This window comes from Sturnus vulgaris, unplaced genomic scaffold (genome assembly GCF_052056855.1).
Source record: "Sturnus vulgaris isolate bStuVul1 unplaced genomic scaffold, bStuVul1.hap1 Scaffold_299, whole genome shotgun sequence".
NCBI lineage: Eukaryota > Metazoa > Chordata > Aves > Passeriformes > Sturnidae > Sturnus > Sturnus vulgaris.
In genome coordinates, this window is record NW_028276373.1 from 387,105 (window position 1) to 403,846 (window position 16,742).

Consider the following 16,742-nt stretch of genomic DNA (forward strand, 5'->3'; position numbering starts at 1 on the left):
TCTTGAGTTTGGGTTCTACAATATAAAGTCCGGCCGTGGGGTCCTATGCCGTAACCGTATGCAGGTTTGATGAGGGATCCGGCCACTAATTTACAAGTTATTGTGACATCATCACCTTGTGTCACCGAGAAGGAGGAAAAACCTTGCTTTTGCCATCCAACACTAAGGGGGTGCTTCTTCATGTCCCTCGGTGTTCTTCTGTGAAAAGTAAACACAGCAGAGTCTGCCTCCAGGAGGCAGGAGATTAAAATGATGGAACTATCCAGTGCGTAGCGTGGACTGGAATTCTGTTAACTTCCCAATCATTTTGCTGCTGAAAAGGGGGCCACTCTGTACCTCCTTTAAACACAGCATAGGAGTCAGTGTAGATGTAAACAAGAGAGATATTCTGTACCTCAAGCTGGAAAACACTCCAAACAACTGTCAGCTCACCGGCCTGAGAGCTGCCTTCTCCCTCAGTAATAATTTGTTCACCAGCAGAAGTGGGGAGGCCTACTGGCCTGTATCTCCCCACCTTTCCCTCTCGTTTGGCAGAAGCATCAGCGAACCAAGAATTTGCTGATTGTTCAGGGGAGAAAGGAGTGGCTACTTTACTTACCAAGGCAGGTTTGTCATGGCTATTAGCCAAGCTCTCAGTTTCTTGTATTGCCAGATTTTTTACAGCTCTTTCTGTTACTGAGAAGATGTTACAGTAATGTTCTATCTGGGCATACCACTTCCCAACTGAGGATCTCTGGGCCACCCCGTCAGGGGGAGGGGTCTCAATAGTGACTGAGATGTGTTTTCTCCAGAACGCTAATAATTCTAGATCCTGTTGGATCTCTTTCCTGGATTCAGGCAATTTAATTTGATCCAGGGAGGTTAGAGTATCAGGTGGAATACATGTCATACTTCCTTTCCACCAAATTCCCAAAAACTTTACCTCCTGAGAAGGTTTTTGAATTTTCTCTGAGGAAATTTGCAAATCAGGGTTTTCCAAATGAGAGATTATTTTTTTGTTGGGTATCCCCCACTACTTTTATTTCATCCCCTCCCACCAGAATATCATCAATGTATTGATAGACAGCTGTATTGTCAGGTTTGGGTATCTTTTCTAATTCCTGGGCTAAAGTGTGGTGGGCCGAAGTGGGGGAACGTTCAGACCCTTGGGAAAGCCCAGTGCAGGTGTACTGCTTTGGCTCAACTCCCAGAGCCTGTGGAGGAGATTGATTTGGTACATTGTTCAGAACTTGGGGAGAAGTTTGCTCGAGGGGTGCATCACTGATATAATCATATTCTATTTTAATCACAGGTTTCAAGTTGGGGCAGCAGTGTTGCCCACAATTTTTCATCAAAATTAGGTCTTTTTGAGAGTGTATTGTATTAATGTGAATAGCTTCCTTCTCCTGTGTTTCTTTTGGTGTTACACCCTAAGTTGAATTTTTGTCCCATTCTTCTTTTAAGGCAGCTTTTAGCAAATTATTTTCATCTAGCAACAAATGGTTCTCATTCCTTTCTTGATATAATTCTTTTTGCAAAATTTGAACAAGATTTTGTAGAGAGTCTATAATTGTTCTTTCCTCATTTCTGCTCTCAGAGCGAGTTTCTATAGCTGCCGTAAGACAAGCTCCTAAAACCGAGCAGAGCACGGTTTTATTTTTGCCCAGTTTGAACTTTGACTCATGTTGCAAAGAACATATTCTATCAATGGTATTTTCTAGATTAAACCAATTTTTGTTGGCCCATTTTTACCCACCTTGGGACGGTCTGCCCCTATATTTAGCTAATAGAGCACAAAATGCAGCTTTATCTGTTACAGTGGAATTCTCAGTCATTTTGTGAAGGGAAAAGTAAAAACCACAACGGGGAGGTCTATCTCTTAAGTTACCACACACAACGAAACAGCTTCCCCTGTGTGCCCCCCTTCGCTTCCCTGTGCGGGTGAAGAGACCAAACTACTTGGAAGGCAGTCCTTAGTTACAAAACACCGGGTTGTCTCTTAGCTACACCAAGCAGTCAAACATCATAAAAAACAACAACAACAACAACAACAGCGTCCCGCCTTTTGCACCAGTAGATCTTTTGTGAAATTCTGACGACAGAGCCCTTGAGCGAGTGTGGGGATGCTTTACACCAAGGTGTCTGCAGTCTGCGGGAAATCAGAAAAACCCCCCTTGCTTTCTAGACAGGCTCACCCATTCAAGGTGGCCAGCTAGGTGCGGCTGGAGTAAGACTTCCTTCCCCTGCTACAGACTACAGACAACCTCGCATCCCTTCTGTCTGCCAGAAAATCCTGTCCGTGAGGCCAATTTAATGTCACGATCCTCTATTAATGCGGAGCAGGGCTCGTGATGGTTCTTTTGATCAGAAGGGTGCAAACAGGCAAAATGCAGGGGACAAAATCAGTTTATTCAACAACAGCAATGCATTTCATCAAATGCCGACAATTCAGTTACGGTAAAGGGGAGAGGTATAGGAAACAAAGTATAGGGAAAGGGGAAGGAAAGGAAGGGATGGGAAAATAGCTACCAACAGACGAGACGGGCGTCCTCGTGGGTCATCCGATAGACGAGTCTTCGTCCCTGGGGAGATCTCAGGGGTCTTCTCCAGGGGGTAGACGTGTCTTCCTCGGTGGAGAGATCTCAAAAGGTCTTTTCCAGAGGGTCGCTCTTTATAGTCCTTATCCAAAGTGAGCGGCCTCTGGCCAAGAGGTGGGAAGATTTATGGACCATTGTGTGGTGCTGCAGGAGACAGGTACGGTCAAGCAGTCCTCAGTTGGTACAACGCGACCTCTGGTTGGTGCCACGACAGCACAGTCCAGTGAACACAATACACCAGCACGCAGTCACGAGCGTCCACCTTGGCCCGGCCGGCAAACCATTGTCGGGAGTCAGCCTGGGTGGGGGTCCTCGAGGTCTCCTTGCGACGGTCGGGAGGCAAAATCGAGGGGAACTTCGGACCGACCCTTACACGGAGGTGGCACTCCTTGCTTGCAAAGTAAATCTATGATTACTGTTATAGGACCAGAAGGAAAGAAAGCATTGATTCGCCCCTATCTGGTGCAGAAACCCATCACCGTGTGGGGAAGAGATTTGCTGTGTGCCTTGTTCGATTTTCCAGCTCTTTGCTCCATTCATTATCCAGCTAGTGACCCTGTGAGTGGAAGCCAGGAGACAGGCACCTGAACACGAAACTGCGCAGAATCACCAGGAGAAAACTGACTGCCAGGAACGGATCAAGAAAAAAGATGGAGTTGTATTATTATTTGTGCAGGTGTATGGTGTTTTTAACCTTTTGTTTTTATTTTTACAAGGAAGCTTTACTCATGTAGTTGGAGTGCCTTTCCCAGAAGGTTTTGATAATGTTACTTTTGATAAATATTGGCCATATAATAATCATCACATTTTCCCCACCCCTAGCTCGAGACAACGAACTTAGATTGATAATTCTAGAGTTGATAAATCTGACCTTCAAAGAATTAGAAATTTTAGGCTCATTCACTATGGACAATTATAATTTGTTTCACTGTATAGGAAAAAATGGCTCTCATCTAAGCGTTGATCCTTATCACTCAGTTTATAGTAATATGACTTCTCGGTGTCATCAATCTAAGCTTCTTACATACGATGAACGTCACACAGATCCTTTTAACAAACTTCCTATTTGATTTCCTAAAGGAATTTGGCTCGTCTGTGGAGATAAATTTGATTAATATGAACAATTTCCTTCTCCTCTCTTTCTGTGGGTGTTTCAATCTGTCTTGATTTTTTGGCACATTCTTCTCTTAGGGCAGCTCATAACAAACGATTTTCATTCCTTTCTTCATCTAATTGTTTTTACAAAATTTCAACTAAGTTTTGTAAAGAATCTACGATTGTGTTTTCCTCGCTTCCTCGCTTAGGGCGAGTTTCTACGGCAGCTACAAGAGTGTCCTAGGGTGATGTTATGGTGTTTGTATCTCCAATCGTGTGTCCTGATTATGTTTGGTATTATGTCCTGTGCTTCCAGGACTGAGTCTGAGAGTGAAGCTTTGTTTTGTCTTGTTATCAGCCGGCTCACCTCCCCCATGGTCTATGTTTAGGAGAGGTTTTAGCTCGGTTTGTCTGCTTGCTTGCCTGCTTGCTTGCCTGCTTGCTCGCTTCTGCCTCTTTTTCTTTCCTTCGCTTTGCCCTTGCTTTTTCCTTATTAGTTAGTTCAGCTAGGCAGTCCAACTTTTTCCCTGGACTGTTTTCTCTTCCACCCCGTCCCCTCCCTCTCCTGGATACCATCTGAACCTGTTCCGGACGGGGACCTGGGAAACCCCAAGAAACACCGGGAGTCTACACTCTGTCACCGGCAGCAGCCATTCCCAAGCGCCAGAGACTGATAACTGGGCGACCACTCGCCAGAGAGACTGAGTTTGTCATCCCTTCAGAACGGTGAAAGAGTTTTTTTTGTCAGCTGGTGTTGTCTTTTTTCCCTGTGCTGGGGAGTGTCTTGCTTGTTAAATAAACAGGTTTTTTCTCCCACTCTTCTCCGAGGAAATTCTTCCCGAACCCAGTGGGGTGGGGGGGAGGAGTCGTGGGGTTTGCTGTCTGGGGGCTCCTTCTGGAGGTTTTCCCCCCAAATTTGCCCAAAACCAGGACAAATAAATTGGCGCCCAACTCGAGGCTCGAGAAAGTGGGAAAAAACCCTGTTCTAATAATAATTTGGTTCAAATTCTTTTGTGTTGGTATAGAGCAGTTATTGGCTATGTTGTTGGAATTCATGTCTTTTGGGGTGGAGGCCTGCATGGGTTTTTGGTCCCTAGGGTTTTTTGAAGTCTTAATACCTTTGTGGTCCCTGGGTTTATTTGCTTATCCAGAAATAGCTCCGGTATTGTCCCTAATGCGTAATTTCTGTAGCAGAGGGGCATTGACCAAAATATCCATCGGGCTGGGCTTGGTTTTAATGGCCTGCAGGAGATTTATAAAGGTGCTGGAATCTGTTCCAGGAATGTATGGTTCTTGGTTGTGGTTGTGCACTCAGTTTGTTAGAGGAGAAGCAGGGGATGAGGCTTTTCAGCCTTTGTTCTCCTTCTTCTCCTCTGAATTTGATACATCCTTATTAGAGAATGTTCAGTTCCCCCTGAGTGTTAAAGAGACCATCTTTCTGGTGTTTAATATAGTAAGCTTTCTCTATACAGTCTGCAGTTTCTCTAGAATGAGAGCTGAGATTTCTAGAGGGGCTGAGACCCCTGACCCCAGAGTAGAGCCAGGCGTGAGGAATCCTGAATGGTGTGGGAAATGGGAGGATATGGGCCAAATCTTAAAGGAATTTTCTGACCCTACATCCTGGGATTTTCCATGTGAACAAATTCAGAACCCAGCTGAGGTGGCAAAGTACCTGAAAGAGAAGTGCCATGGTAATTCTAAGGAGAAGATCATTGCAGTGAGCTGGGCCCTGGCATATGCTTACCGTACCCTGCTAGATACTGTAGGGCAGCAGACAGAGGAAGGGGGACAGGCAGATAAATCAGCCACTATCCCAGTCACTCAGGCTGCAGCCAACACCCCAGGCTCGAGGCCAACAACTACACCAGACAGTGAGCCTAAGCCAGCAGCTAAACCTGTCAGTAAGCCTCAACCAATGGCTGTTGCTACCAGCACGAGAAGTGGAAAGTGCACAGACAAGACTGATCGACCAGTGGATGACGATGATGATGATGATGCAGGAGAAGGACCCTCGACGCCTCCTGACATAAAACCAGGAGTCAAAGCAACTGGTAAAAGATCAGAGGCCAATATTGAGTCTTTTTCCCTAAAGGACCTCCGTGGCCTAAGAAAGGATTACACTCGACGACCTGATGAGTCTATAATTAGTTGGTTGGTCCGTCTTTGGGATGCTGCAGGCGAGGCTACAATTCTGGATGGCACTGAAGCCAGGCATTTGGGATCCCTGTCACATGATCCTGTCATCGACCAAGGAATGATGAGAGGGCCTAACCCTCACAGCCTCTGGGCACGGGTCCTGGACAGTGTAGCACAAAGATACCTGTGTGCAGATGATCTTTATATGCAGCAGACCCACTGGAAGACGATAGAACAAGGGATCCAACGCCTGAGAGAAATGGCAGTGGCAGAGATTATCTTCTCAGATGACATAACAACTAGGAATCCGGACTTGGTACCATGTACATCTGTGATGTGGCGAAAACTTGTACGACTTGGGCCCCATGAATACGCTTCTGCTTTAGCAATAATGAAGCGGGACGAGAGGGATGAGACCGTGCTTGATATGGCAAAGAAGCTCCGAGCATATGCAGATGCTGTGCATGGCCCAACACATGCCAGAATTGCAGCTGTGGAAACACGTCTGCAGAAATTAGAAGACAAGATAGAGGAGAATCATAAAAGACTCAGGGAGGAGATTAAAGAGGACCTTCTCCAAATCTCAGCAGTACAAATTAGAGGCCCTGGTATCCAACGCAGACATTCCCCTGATGGGGAGAGGAGGTACACCCCACGAGCTGAGCTGTGGTTCTTCCTACGTGATTGCGGAGAAAACATGAGGAGATGGGATGGAAAATCTACTGCTGCTCTGGCACAACGGGTGCATGAATTGAAGGAAGGCAAGACCCAAAGAGGAAGTTCCACCAAAAGGAGAGCAGCTCCAGTTGCCCGTAGCCAAGCTGCCAGGTATGATGATGATGATATATCTGATCCCCTTGAAGGAACCTCTAAGACATATGCCCAAGGAAAGAAGGATAAACAGGCTTAGAGGGGCCCTGCCTCTAGCCAGGGAGAGGCGAGGGAAAATCGTGTCTTCTGGACTGTGTGGATTCGTTGGCCTGGCACATCGGAACCACAAAAGTATAAAGCTTTGGTTGATACTGGTGCCCAATGCACATTAGTCCCATCAAGATATGTGGGGGCAGAATCTGTTTCTATTGCTGGTGTGACAGGTGGATCACAGGACTTTACCTTGGTGGAAGCTGATGTGAGCTTGACTGGACATGAATGGAAAAAACATCCTATTGTGACTGGCCCAGAGGCCCCATGCATTTTGGGCATAGATTACCTCCGAAGGGGGTATTTTAAAGATCCAAAAGGATTCAGGTGGGCATTTGGGATAGCAGCTGTGGTGACAGAGGGCATCCAGCAATTGAACACCTTGTCTGGACTGTCTGAGAATCCAAGTACTGTAGGACTTCTGAAAGGAGAAGAGCAAAAGGTACCAATTGCCACTTCCATAGTGCATCGCCGACAATACAGAACAACTCGAGATGCCGTGGTTCCCATCCATAAAATGATCCGTGAGCTGGAGAGCCAAGGGGTGGTCAGCAAAACCCACTCACCCTTCAACAGCCCCATCTGGCCTGTGCGTAAATCTGAAGGAGAATGGAGATTGACCGTAGACTATCGTGCATTGAATGAGGTGACTCCACCACTGAGCGCTGCCGTGCCGGACATGCTGGAACTGCAGTACGAGCTGGAGTCCAAGGCAGCAAAGTGGTACGCCACTATCGATATCGCCAATGCATTTTTCTCCATTCCTCTGGCAGCAGAGTGCAGGCCTCAGTTCGCTTTCACATGGAGGGGAGTGCAGTACACCTGGAATCGACTGCCCCAGGGGTGGAAGCACAGTCCTACTATCTGCCATGGACTGATCCAGACTACACTAGAAAAAGGTGAGGCTCCAGAACATTTACAATATATTAATGATATCATTGCGTGGGGGAACACAGCAGCAGAAGTGTTCAAGAAAGGAGAGAGAATCATCCAAATCCTCCTGGAAGCCGGCTTCGCCATCAAGAAGAGTAAAGTTAAGGGACCTGCTCGAGAGATCCAGTTCCTGGGAGTGAAGTGGCAAGATGGACGACGTCAGATTCCTACTGATGTCATCAACAAAATCACAGCTATGTCCCCACCAACCAACAAGAAGGAGACACAAGCTTTCTTAGGCGCCATAGGTTTTTGGAGGATGCACATTCCTGAGTACAGTCAGATCGTGAGCCCTCTTTACCTGGTCACCCGCAAGAAGAACGATTTCCATTGGGGCCCTGAGCAGCAACAAGCTTTTGCCCAGATAAAGCAGGAAATTGCTCATGCAGTAGCCCTTGGCCCAGTCAGGACGGGACCAGATGTGAAGAACGTGCTCTACTCTGCAGCCGGGAACCATGGTCTGTCCTGGAGCCTGTGGCAGAAGGTGCCTGGTGAGACTCGAGGCCGACCATTAGGATTTTGGAGTCGGAGCTACAGAGGGTCTGAAGCTAACTACACCCCAACAGAGAAGGAGATCTTGGCCGCCTACGAAGGGGTCCAAGCAGCCTCAGAGGTGGTTGGCACAGAAGGACAACTCCTTCTGGCACCCCGACTACCAGTGCTGGGGTGGATGTTCAGAGGAAAGGTTCCCTCAACCCACCATGCCACCAGTGCTACATGGAGCAAGTGGATTGCCCTCATTACACAGCGCACCCAGATTGGAAAACTGAATCGCCCTGGGATTTTGGAAGTAATTACAAATTGGCCTGAAGGTGAAAGTTTTGGTGTCACAGATGAGGAACAAGAACCAGTGACACGGGCTGAAGAAGCCCCACCATATAACCAACTGCCAGCAGAGGAAACACGCTATGCTCTATTCACCGACGGTTCCTGTCGCATTGTGGGGATGAATCGGAGGTGGAAAGCAGCCGTATGGAGCCCCACGCGACGGGTAGCAGAGGCCACTGAAGGAGAGGGTGGATCCAGTCAACTTGCTGAACTCAAAGCGGTTCAACTGGCCTTAGACATTGCAGGAAGAGAGAAGTGGCCAAAGCTTTACCTTTATACCGATTCATGGATGGTAGCCAATGCTCTGTGGGGATGGTTGGAGAGATGGAAAGAGGCTAACTGGCAGCGTAGAGGAAAACCAATTTGGGCTGCCGAAGAGTGGAAAGATATCGCTACCCGGTTAGAGAAATTACCTGTGAAGGTTCGCCATGTAGATGCCCATGTTCCCAGAAGTAGGGCTAATGAAGAGCAGAAAAACAATCAGCAGGTAGATCAGGCTGCAAAGATAGGGGTGTCGAAGATAGACCTTGATTGGGAACACAAGGGAGAGTTGTTCCTGGCTCGATGGGCCCATGATGCCTCAGGTCATCAGGGCAGAGATGCCACATATAAGTGGGCACGAGACCGAGGGGTGGATCTAACCATGGACAGTATTTCTCAAGTTATCCATGACTGTGAGACATGCGCTGCCATCAAGCAAGCCAAGCGGATGAAGCCCCTCTGGTATGGGGGGCGGTGGTCCAAGTACAAATATGGAGAGGCCTGGCAGATTGACTACATCACACTGCCCCAGACACGCCAAGGCAAGCGCTATGTACTGACCATGGTGGAAGCCACCACTGGATGGTTGGAGACCTACCCTGTGTCTCACGCTACAGCCCGTAACACCATCCTGGGCCTTGAAAAGCAGGTCCTTTGGAGGCATGGCACCCCTGAGAGGATTGAGTCAGACAATGGGACTCATTTCAAGAATAGCCTTATCAACACTTGGGCTAGGGAACATGGCATTGAGTGGGTGTACCATATCCCCTACCATGCACCAGCTGCAGGGAAAGTGGAAAGGTACAATGGACTGTTAAAAACCACCTTGAGAGCATTGGGTGGGGGATCATTCAAAAACTGGGAGCAGCATTTAGCAAAGGCCACTTGGTTAGTTAACACCCGGGGTTCCACCAACCGAGCGGGCCCTGCCCAGTCTGAGTCCCTGAATATGGTAGATGGAGACAAAGTCCCAGTGGCACATATCAGAGGTTTGTTAGGGAAGGCAGTTTGGATCAATTCTGCCCCGAGTACAGACAAACCCATTCGTGGGATTGTCTTTGCTCAAGGACCAGGTTGTACATGGTGGGTAATGCAGAGAGATGGAACAACACGATGTGTGCCTCAGGGAGATCTGATTGTGGGGTGAGGCAGCATGAGACAGAAGGAAATATGTAAGTGTCAAAGGTCTGAGCAAGTGAGATAGAAGGAAATGTGTAAGTGTCGAAGGTTTGAGCAAGTGAGATGGAAGAAAATGTGTCCGAGTAAGTGAAAGATGGAAATTTCTACTTGCTGAAGTTTTTACATGCTGTTTAGTAAGTTCACGATATGGAGATAAGGGGTGGAATGTCCTAGGGTGATGTTATGGTGTTTGTATCTCCAATCGTGTGTCCTGATTATGTTTGGTATTATGTCCTGTGCTTCCAGGACTGAGTCTGAGAGTGAAGCTTTGTTTTGTCTTGTTATCAGCCGGCTCACCTCCCCCATGGTCTATGTTTAGGAGAGGTTTTAGCTCGGTTTGTCTGCTTGCTTGCCTGCTTGCTTGCCTGCTTGCTTGCCTGCTTGCTCGCTTCTGCCTCTTTTTCTTTCCTTCGCTTTGCCCTTGCTTTTTCCTTATTAGTTAGTTCAGCTAGGCAGTCCAACTTTTTCCCTGGATTGTTTTCTCTTCCACCCCGTCCCCTCCCTCTCCCGGATACCATCTGAACCTGTTCCGGACGGGGACCTGGGAAACCCCAAGAAACACCGGGAGTCTACACTCTGTCACCGGCAGCAGCCATTCCCAAGCGCCAGAGACTGATAACTGAGCGACCACTCGCCAGAGAGACTGAGTTTGTCATCCCTTCAGAACGGTGAAAGAGTTTTTTTTGTCAGCTGGTGTTGTCTTTTTTCCCTGTGCTGGGGAGTGTCTTGCTTGTTAAATAAACAGGTTTTTTCTCCCACTCTTCTCCGAGGAAATTCTTCCCGAACCCGGTGGGGTGGGGGGGAGGAGTCGTGGGGTTTGCTGTCTGGGGGCTCCTTCTGGAGGTTTTCCCCCCAAATTTGCCCAAAACCAGGACAAAGAGAAGCTCCCAAAACCGAGCAGAGTACGGTTATCTTGTTGCCCCGTCTGAACTTTGATTCATGTTGCAAAAGAACATATTCTATCAATGGTATTTTCTAGATTAAACCAATTTTTGTTGGCCCATTTTTACCCACCTTGGGACGGTCTGCCCCTATATTTAGCTAATAGAGCACAAAATGCAGCTTTATCTGTTACAGTGGAATTCTCAGTCATTTTGTGAAGGGAAAAGTAAAAACCACAACGGGGAGGTCTATCTCTTAAGTTACCACACACAACGAAACAGCTTCCCCTGTGTGCCCCCCTTCGCTTCCCTGTGCGGGTGAAGAGACCAAACTACTTGGAAGGCAGTCCTTAGTTACAAAACACCGGGTTGTCTCTTAGCTACACCAAGCAGTCAAACATCATAAAAAACAACAACAACAGCGTCCCGCCTTTTGCACCAGTAGATCTTTTGTGAAATTCTGACGACAGAGCCCTTGAGCGAGTGTGGGGATGCTTTACACCAAGGTGTCTGCAGTCTGCGGGAAATCAGAAAAACCCCCCTTGCTTTCTAGACAGGCTCACCCATTCAAGGTGGCCAGCTAGGTGCGGCTGGAGTAAGACTTCCTTCCCCTGCTACAGACTACAGACAACCTCGCATCCCTTCTGTCTGCCAGAAAATCCTGTCCGTGACACCAATTTACCCTCACGATCCGCTTGATACGGGGCGGGGCTCGTGATGGTTCTTTTGATCAGAAGGGTGCAAACAGGCAAATGGCAGGGGACAAAATGAGTTTTTTCACAGCAATGCATTTTTTTTAGATGGCAACAACTCAGTTGCGATCGAGTAGAGAGATATAAGAAACAAAGTACAGAGAGAAAAAGAGAGAGGGAAGGGAAAATAGCTACCAGCAGAGGAGACGGACGTCCTCGTGGTCCTCGGCCAATAGACGGGTCTTCATCCGTGGGGAGTGTAACGAGTTTCTGGAAACCTCCGGGTGCCTTTAAGGGCTCCTACGCTGTTGGGCTTGTTCTCCTTTTTAAAAAAGCGAAGCAGCTAACGGTTGCTGTAAAGTTATTTCTTGTAGAACTGCATCAGTCTCAAAGGCAAAAACAGAGCAAAGCAAAGGCATTAAAGCAATGGCATAAAGCCACGGCATGAAGCCCCGGCTCTCCCCGAGGCGTGTTCTTTTATAGAAACTTCCAAGCAAGCTAAGACACAAACTCGGACCGCTACTCCTTAACCTATTAGAATTGTAGTTTTTTAGCACGCTAGGCTACGTATAAACTACGCACGTGGCCTATCTTGTTTTAACTGAAAAATGTAAGCAATATTCTTGACTATTGTATCTGAAGCTAGGTTCTTGGAGCCCTTAAGGAAACACTAGCATGTTTTTTAACCTTCACTAGAGCATGTGCTACTTCTCAGGCATCTAAGATCTTTTACTCTCTAAAAGCACTTAAAACTTATTTTATTTACTTACTTATTTACTCGCTCCATCTATTCATTTACTCATCCCATTTACTCACTTTACTCATTCCAATGAGCCTTTTGTCCCTTTTATTGTATCCTGGCTTACCTTTCATAGAAATTTGCCCATCTAGAATTAAAGATGCCTCAATTGTTTTAATAATTACCTTACCTTTAGCTGTTTCTTTTGCCTTTCTGTCCATGTCTTGAGTTTGAGTTGCTAATTTGAATAAACTTATTTTTCTTGTTGTGAGACAGAACCAGGAGTAAGAGAGCAAGGCAGGCCTAAAACTTGAGAGAGTATAAAAGAAAATTTATTAACTACACAAACAAAAAGAGAGGAAAAAAAAATTTTTTTCAGAATAAGAGTTTTTAGATCACTCCTTCCCTCCCTCTCCCAATCTTCACAACAACAAAACAAACATATAACAAATACTTCGGTCAGTGCCCAATTTAGTCTTTCTCAGTTCACTTCTGGAGAAAGAAGCTTCTTCTTGTGGAAGTTGTAGGGATTTTTCCCACAAGAAGGAAAAAACCAGTTCTCTTGTGGTTTTATCTTTCACGATTTGCATCCGCCCGGGAACCTGCAACCGTGACGCTCCTCCCAACTCTACAACCGTCCCAAAGTTGTAGATGTGGGCCATGTCTGTCTCACGGGGTATTACTTTTAAGAATGAAATGTTTGACAGCAAAGATTCTCTTTGTCTCCTTTTTCTCTGCTCAGGCTTCATCTTCAGAAAACCAAAATCCCCTTCTTTTCTCAGGACAGAAATTCTCAACACAGGTGCTTTTTAGTCAAATCATCTATTAAATGGAACATTTCCATCCCCCCATGTCTCTTTCCATGGTTTATAGGAATATTCAGTACATCAGTTCATTCCTACGATTTCACAAAAAGATTTTCAGCCATTTCAGCATCTTCTCATTCTCTTTCCATCTTAAAAACTTAGCTCTTACATCACTGACTTCAGAAATCTTCTTATTCCCTTTCATATTCAAAGGAAAGGCTGGAGGCTTTGCAAATCTTATCTGAGCACTAAAGAATTAAAGTTTAACACAACTACAAGAGTTGGGCCAGGCTCAGGCCGAGCTGGGAGGCAGCTGAGGTGTTAATCAGCCTTTCTGGGGCTGGGCTACAGCCCCACACTGCTCATGGCCACCCGGGCAGGCCCGGCCCGTCCGGCGGCAGCAAGAGTCGGCCTCCCCCCACGCCAGAGCCGCAGGCCCGTGGAGGAGGAAGCCGTGAAGGTCTTATCACACAACTTTTTCTCCCCCTGGCCATCGGGTCCCCCTCGTTGGCAAACGGGGCCCAAGCGGCCTCCCGAGCCTCCCCCCCCCCCGCATGGGGGAGAGGGAAGCTCGGGTTGATGTTACCTGCTCAGCCGCCGGAAGACAAAGAGGGTCGGTTCCGGATTACCTTCCTCAAAATGTGTGTTCACGGGGCGAACTAACTTTCTCTAATTGGCTGTTGCAGGTATCCCAACCCCCACAGAGGAAATTCCCTTAGGAAGAATGTCTTCTGAGTTTCTTCTTCCTAAGTCAACCTATCACAGTCCACCAGCTCATTTCCTTTTTCCAATTCAGAGCTCACTTTTTGGTGTATACATGTTGTTTTTTTCCTTCAGCTAGCTCTAAGGCCCGGGTTAAGGTGATTATTTCAGCCTTCCGTGCAGAGGTATTTGTTGGCAATGGTCCGGACTCTATCACCTCTCTATTGTGGTAACTGCATACCTAGCATGTCTTTTTCCACTGATGCTGTAGCTGCTCCCATCAGTGAACCAGGTCTCGGCGTCCCCGAGAGGGGTGTCCTTCAGATCCGGGCGACTGGAGTAAGCGGCTTCAGTGGTCTCCAGGCAGTCATGGATCACTGGTTCTCCCATACTCCTGCTGAGGAAAGAAGCTGCATTGACGGTGTTAGTTACCACAATTTCAACATCATCTTATTCTGTTAGTATGGCCTGGTACTTTAGAAATTTTTGTGGGGAAAGCCAACGTCTTCCTTTCACCTCTGGGACTGCAGACGCCGTGTGGGATACTGCCACGGTCATCTTCTGGCCTAGGGTGAATTTGCGTGCCTCTCGGATGTTCAGTGCTACCGCTGCAACAGCTCTCAGGCACCCTGGCCACCCCTTGGCTGCCGCGTCCAGCTGTTTGGAGAGGTAGGCGACTGCCCTCCGGTACGGGCCCGGGTCTTGCGCTGGTATTCCCAGAGCAATCCCCTGCTATTCGTGAGAAAACAGAAAGAGCTGTTTACTCACATCTCGAAGTCCCAGGGCCGGAGCTGACATGAGAGCCCTCTTTAGTTGGTCAAAGGCTCGTGTTGCTTCTTTCATCCACTGGAGATCTCTGCTTCCTTTTGTAATCAAGGTATATAGGAGTTTGACTAACAGCCCATAATTGTAAATCCACAGTCTGCACCACCCTGTCATGCCCAAGAAGGTTCTCAGTTCTTTCACCGCTTGGGGTGTTGCGGTCTGGCGTATTGTTTCCTTGCGATCCCGTCCCAAGGTTCTTTGTCCAGCACTAATCTCATAGCTCAAATAGACAACTGTTCATGTCACCATCTGGGCTTTCTTCTGGGATACCCCTGTAGACCCCCAAAAAATTTAGGAGGCTTACCGTCCACTCCATACATGCTTCTTGAGTTTCAGTAGCTATCAGGAGGTCGTCCACATACTGTAGCAGCTGTCCCTCTTCTGATGGAGCTTCCCAGGATTCTAGATCTTTTACCAGCTGTTCTCCAAATATGGTAGGGGAGTTCTTGAGCCCCTGGGGTAGTACGCACCACGTGAGCCGAGTTTTACGTCCAGTTTTGGGATTTTCCCATTCAAATGCAAAAATTTTCTGGCTGGTTTCATGGAGAGAAAGGTAAAAGAAAGCATCCTTTAAATCTAAAAAAGTAAACCGGGTTAGTTTGGATGTTAAACGAGTTAACAAGGTGTAGGGGTTGGCTACCGCCGGTAACAGCTCGCAAATCTTGTACTAACCTGTACGATCCATCGGGCTTTTTTACAGACAAAATAGGAGTATTAAAATCAGATTGACATTTTTTAGTAGTCCTATTTGCAAAAAGTTCTTAATTACTGGACCAATCCCTTCCCTACTTTCCTTTTTTAAGGGGTATTGTCTAATTTTAACCGGTTGTTTTCCTTCTTTAAGCCAGATTTGTACAGGCAGAGCATTCTTTGCTCTCGCCGGTATATTGGAGGCCCACACCCCAGGGAGCAGCTGATCTATTATTTTCTTAATAATTTCTTCTTTGTTTTCAGCCGCAATATCTTTGGTTATTAGCATTAAATTTAACAGTCCCACGTATTGCTGATCATTTACCTCCAAACTAATTTCCCCAGTTTTGAATATTATTTTTGCTTTTAATAGTTCCAATAGATTCTTACCCAAAAGCGCTAATGGAGCATAGGGCGTACGTAAAAACCTGTGAATTCCCCGTTGTTTCCCAAACTTATATTTCAATGGGCTACAAAAATAAGCCCTTTCAGATTGGCCAGTTGCCCCCTTTACCGTGACATAATCATCTGTTATTGGTATTAAGGCTTTATTTAGCATTGAATATGTTGCTCCCGTGTTTATCAAAAGTTTTTTTTTCTTTGTTCCCTACTTTTATTGCATCCGGAGGGTCTCCTAGGGTAAGATCCTCTGCTCCGTTCCTCTTTTCAGTCTCCTCTTCTTTGATCATCACCTTTTCTTCCTTCTGGATACCGAAGTTGAAATAGAAATTGCTTTGACTAGAGCAGGGGATGGAACATATGCCGGAGTCGGGATAGAAGAAGAAATCTCAGGAGGTGGAGTGGGACCGGAGCGGGGGATGGGACATAGAAATTTCAGGAGGTGGAATGAGGGAATAGGAGCTGAAGCAACTCTAGCTGGCTTTTTTTTTTTTTCAGAAGTAGAAGGTAAAGCAGGAGTTGAGGTTAATAACCGTCTTAAATTTGCTTCCCCTCTCACCCCCCTTTGCCTTTTAGCGGGTGGTTCAAACAAATTCCCCGGTTCTTATTCCAGAGGGTTAGCTGGATACACCTTATCAGGGTGTGCGCAGCGTCGGTTTACGGAGCACGTACTGCAACATTATTTTAATTTAGTCTCGTTGTCTTTTTCTAAGACCGATACCAAGGGGTCAGAGGGGGCTCTGGGTCCACAATCTTTCTGTCACTCAGGGTGATTCAGGAGAGAAAAAACCAAAAAAACCCCCAAACGCTCAGCGTAAGTCGCCTCCTCCCATTTCCGTGTCTCAAAAATAACATAAGCCGTAACAAAGTTTCATTATGTAAATGTCCAGCTGAGGGCCACCTGGCTCCCCCCTCAAGTTATAAAGCGGCCACCATTGTGTACAAAACTTTTCAAGGGTCTTTTGGTTCTCTGAGCCTCCGTGCCCCGCTAGCTCCTTCCCATGTGCCAAAACGCACCCCAAAGGACTGGTTTTAGGGATCTCTTTACTCTGGTTAGTTCCCGTCATCCCTCCTTAACA

At 46.9% G+C, this 16,742-nt stretch overlaps 1 long non-coding RNA gene across 1 annotated transcript; it reads right to left on the reverse strand.

Moving 5' to 3' along the window:
• Positions 1-11,670: 11,670 nt before the first annotated feature.
• LOC148217776 (uncharacterized) lies at positions 11,671-16,024 on the reverse strand. The gene is made up of 4 exons (XR_015800765.1): positions 15,876-16,024; positions 14,879-15,107; positions 12,432-12,550; positions 11,671-11,888 (listed from the first exon to the last, which is right to left on the reverse strand). It is a non-coding gene; the product is annotated as an uncharacterized LOC148217776 (long non-coding RNA).
• Positions 16,025-16,742: the final 718 nt, after the last annotated feature.